Source organism: Sinocyclocheilus rhinocerous, unplaced genomic scaffold, assembly GCF_001515625.1.
Source record: "Sinocyclocheilus rhinocerous isolate Xijiao unplaced genomic scaffold, SAMN03320098_v1.1 scaffold572, whole genome shotgun sequence".
NCBI lineage: Eukaryota > Metazoa > Chordata > Actinopteri > Cypriniformes > Cyprinidae > Sinocyclocheilus > Sinocyclocheilus rhinocerous.
Window position 1 is genome coordinate 135,395 of NW_015638058.1, and position 3,935 is coordinate 139,329.

The 3,935-nt window shown below is 35.4% G+C and overlaps 1 long non-coding RNA gene across 1 annotated transcript in view; it reads right to left on the reverse strand.

Annotated features, from left to right (window-relative positions):
- LOC107749592 (uncharacterized) overlaps nucleotides 1–3,592 on the reverse strand; it is a 17,414-nt gene extending 13,822 nt beyond the window's left edge. Inside the window, exon 1 of the long non-coding RNA XR_001641057.1 lies at nucleotides 3,528–3,592. This is a non-coding gene — a long non-coding RNA (uncharacterized LOC107749592). The remainder of the gene's footprint in view (nucleotides 1–3,527) is intronic.
- Between the last annotated feature and the right edge of the window lie 343 nt (nucleotides 3,593–3,935).

Consider the following 3,935-nt stretch of genomic DNA (forward strand, 5'->3'; position numbering starts at 1 on the left):
GTTTTGTGTGTGTGTGTGTGTGTGTGTGTGTGTGAGGGGAACAGGGTCACATCACAGGAGAGTGAACTGCCTGTCAGAAATCATAGCACGTCAGCTGTCTTAACCGCGGCTTGTGTACTGCATCATCTCTGTGTCTGTCACGCGACTCTGTTGCCCTTTCGGGCTTGAACTGATGGTAAAACTAACGACATTTTTAACTGTCTTGATATTTACTTTGAAAGCTGAAGCTGCGATTATGGTAAGGGGCGTTACATTTCCGATGCGTGCTTGTGGTGTTCGGCCAATCACAATGCACTGGTTCAGCTGGCCAATCAGAGCAGACTGTGCTTGTCAAAGGAGGGGGCTTTGTTGAAAACGACGTGTTTGAGAGAGGCGGGGCATGGAGGACCTACAATAATGTACAGTATTTGAAAAATAATGTGTTTTTTGAACATTAAAGCATGTCAACATATTCTGTTACACCAAATACACCAAATAATGATCTTTAAAATAGCATCATATGACCCCTTTAAGTATAAACATCAAATAGCAGGGAAACAAAAACAAGGTTAGTTCAACTAAACCAAACCAAATCACAATAAGAGCATTTTAAACATAGAACATTTAAAAAAAAATCTAACTCAAAATATTAACAAAAACTATAATAGTATATCAATAAAAAACACTGGTGTGCATCCGCCCTTTTCCCTTGAGCTCTTTAATTATACACACACCACTGGCTGGTGCTGCTGCAGCGTTCCTGTGCTTGTGTTCATCTGGACTGTATAGAGAGAGCTGCTGGGATGGTGTCTCCATTCACTGTTTAGTTTTTCTCCACCAAGTTCTGTGATTTAATTAGACTAGTGTTACTGAAAAAAGCGGAAAAGATAACAGTTATAGAGTTACTCGAGTGTAAATTTCCTTTATTAGTTTCTCAGCTCTAATTAAGCTTTGAGTTCTAAAGATGGCCGGTGAAACAGATGTGTTGGGAAGGTTACTTTGGAAATGTAATAGGTTACAGATTACAAGTTACCCTATTTAAAATGTAATAGTAGTGTAACTTTTTCAATTACTTTATTAAAGTAATGTAACTGATTACTTTTGATTACTTTTTGATTACTTTTCTAACTTTCTAATGAATGTTTATTTGCAAATGTTAATCATTTTCAAACATTTACACCATGCAGGGTTAACCTTACAGTAGTGCTCAATACTGTCAGACTTTCATCACCTTCATCACTTGAATTAAGATGATCATATTTTAACACATCCACCACAAAATCAGACTTTAGTACCGCCTTTTACTTTGAGATTGATCTGAAGTTCAATGCAAATTTAAAATCATAAGAAATAGTTAATAGATAAGAAATCTTTGCATAACTACAGGAAACACTGCATCTAACAGGATATCTAATAAGCTTACACTGTCTCCCTCTCAGTTTACAAGGCTCTTTTTTTTCAACGAGACCTGCGCTCAGTGTCAGCTGAGAAGATGACACAATACAGATGAATATGGCAGGGTTCCAGTGAAACCCTCTTCAGAAATCATTCCACTCACTTTCTTCCTACATAACTGGATACGGCACTGTAAAAAAAAATCTTAATCAGTATTTTTGTCTTGTTTTTCTTCTTTTCAGCATAAATTTTCTTAAATTTATGCTTAACCCAAGATAATAAAAGAATCCCAAATAGGGTAATAAAAAGAATCACAATAGAGCTGTTAAGCAGCATCTTAAAGCGGTTAGTTCACCCAAAAATGAAAATTCTGTCATTAATTACTCACCCTCGTGTTGTTCGAAACCCGTAATGACAGAATTTTTGGGTGAACTAACCCTTTAAGTTTTGCTTCTCAATAAATTTAGACAGTTTTAACGGAAAATGCATTAAGTATGTTTGCAGTGAATAAAGCTCCCTAGAGCCTGGGCTTCCAACATCTACAAACCCAGTCGATCTGCTTGATTTTTGCTCTGTGATGGTGACAGAACATTTGCTCTGTGACTCTTACCTACAGTGTGTGTAACTAAAGATGTCCGTACTAACAGCCAACACCTCACACCATCACACGTACCTCACATTAAAAATGAAAGGTTCTCACTTACACATAATGATTCCCAAGTCGCTTTCTCATCAATAAATAGCCGAGATGAAAGGAGAGAGCAGGAGACATAGAGATAAAGGTTGTCTATATCATTCAGCCTTCTTACTGTATCATTCTGAAAGAGAATGGCTATGCTTTGAATAGAATATAGAGTTTTTATGCTATTCCAAACATAGACCACATGTACAAACTATGTGTACTTATGGGAGGGAGCTGAAACTATAGACAAATGTTTAAGAAACTTTGTGAAAGTATACTTTACCAAACCCTCCACCTCCACATCTCAGAGATATGAATGAAGACTTCTGATAAATACAAATACCCACAACCCTGCGTAAAAGCAAACCATAAAAAGACACTCAATGGGATGGGTTTGCAACAGGGCTGTATTTAAAAAAAGGACATGTTAAATTGGTCAAACATGACAGTAAAGACCTCATGCTGTCCCTCTGGACTTCCGAATCGTCAAAGGATCCTAAAAAAAAAAAAGTATCAAAATTTCCACAGAAATATGAAACAGCACAACTGTTTTCAACAAAATTTTAAAAATAAGCATATTAGAATGATTTCTGAAGGATCATGTGACACTGAAGACTGGATTAATGATGCTCAATGATGCTAAAGCTTTGTATCACAGGAATAAATTATATTTTAAAATATATTCAGAAAACAGTTGTTTTAAATTGTAATAATATTTAAAAATATTAGTGTTTCTAATGTGATTAAATAAATGCAGCCTTGTTGAATGTAAGAAGCTTCTTTTAAAAACATTAAACAATCTTACCGACCCTAAACTTTTGAATGGTAGTGTACTTAAGCAACTTTGTTTAAAGACTACACTGTAAAAAAAATTCCGTAAAATTTACGGTAAAAAAACCGGCAGCTTACACTCATAATTCCATGATGTACCTAATTTATTATGATCAAACATTCCAAGTTATGTCACTGATACACTTTGTTTAAAAGACATTTAATATTTGAAGAGTTCAGATGCAAAAGCCTCTAAGTATGTCTGACGTTTTTCTTTAAAATTAGCATTTCTGTCTGGCTACTATGTATAGGTTTCTATGTAAGTACTGGTACTTCTGAATGGGTTGAGGCTGGGATTTAGCGCATTTGAAGTGAAAGTACTTGATAAACATATACTATGTGTGGAGAGCATTCACTCAGTATCGTTATCTCATTTTTGACCAAGATGACTTTTAGAGGCTTTTGCATTGGAACTCTTCATTTAGTAATGTTGTTTTGAGAACAAAACTTGAACTAAATTGAGCTTGATAATGACACTATTGTCTTCTGGGTTATAGATTAATTTAATTTGCAGCATTGACACTGTTATTGACTCGAGCTGAATAATGACTGCTGTCTTCAGTAGGGCTGCTTATAACTGAACTGAACTTGTTTCATAATGAACAAACTGTATGTAGTAATTGAATTGAACAGAATCAACACTGAACTGACGGGAGCTGAATAATGACGCTATTGTCTTGCTACAGCTTCTTTACAGCAGAATTTGAAGTTTGCATTATTGATTCATGTTAGATACAGTGAAGCTGCATCGAAACAATCTGTATTGTATAAAGCACTATAAAAAGAAAAGTGACTTGACTTGGTAGAAGCTAGCCATTTAATTTGGCGCACGCCTTGCTCATGGTTCCTTAAAACCCATGAAGAAATCTATGCATGTAAAAAAAAAAAAAAAAAATTGAGAACTACTAATTGTGCAGCATCCATGTACTTATAGCAACTTTACAGAACATTCAAACACCACGATGTGCATATCTATAGATTGTGGCACACGGTCATCACTCATTTTCCATTCAGTCTTCTTCCTTTCTTCTAACTTTGTCTGCGGCTT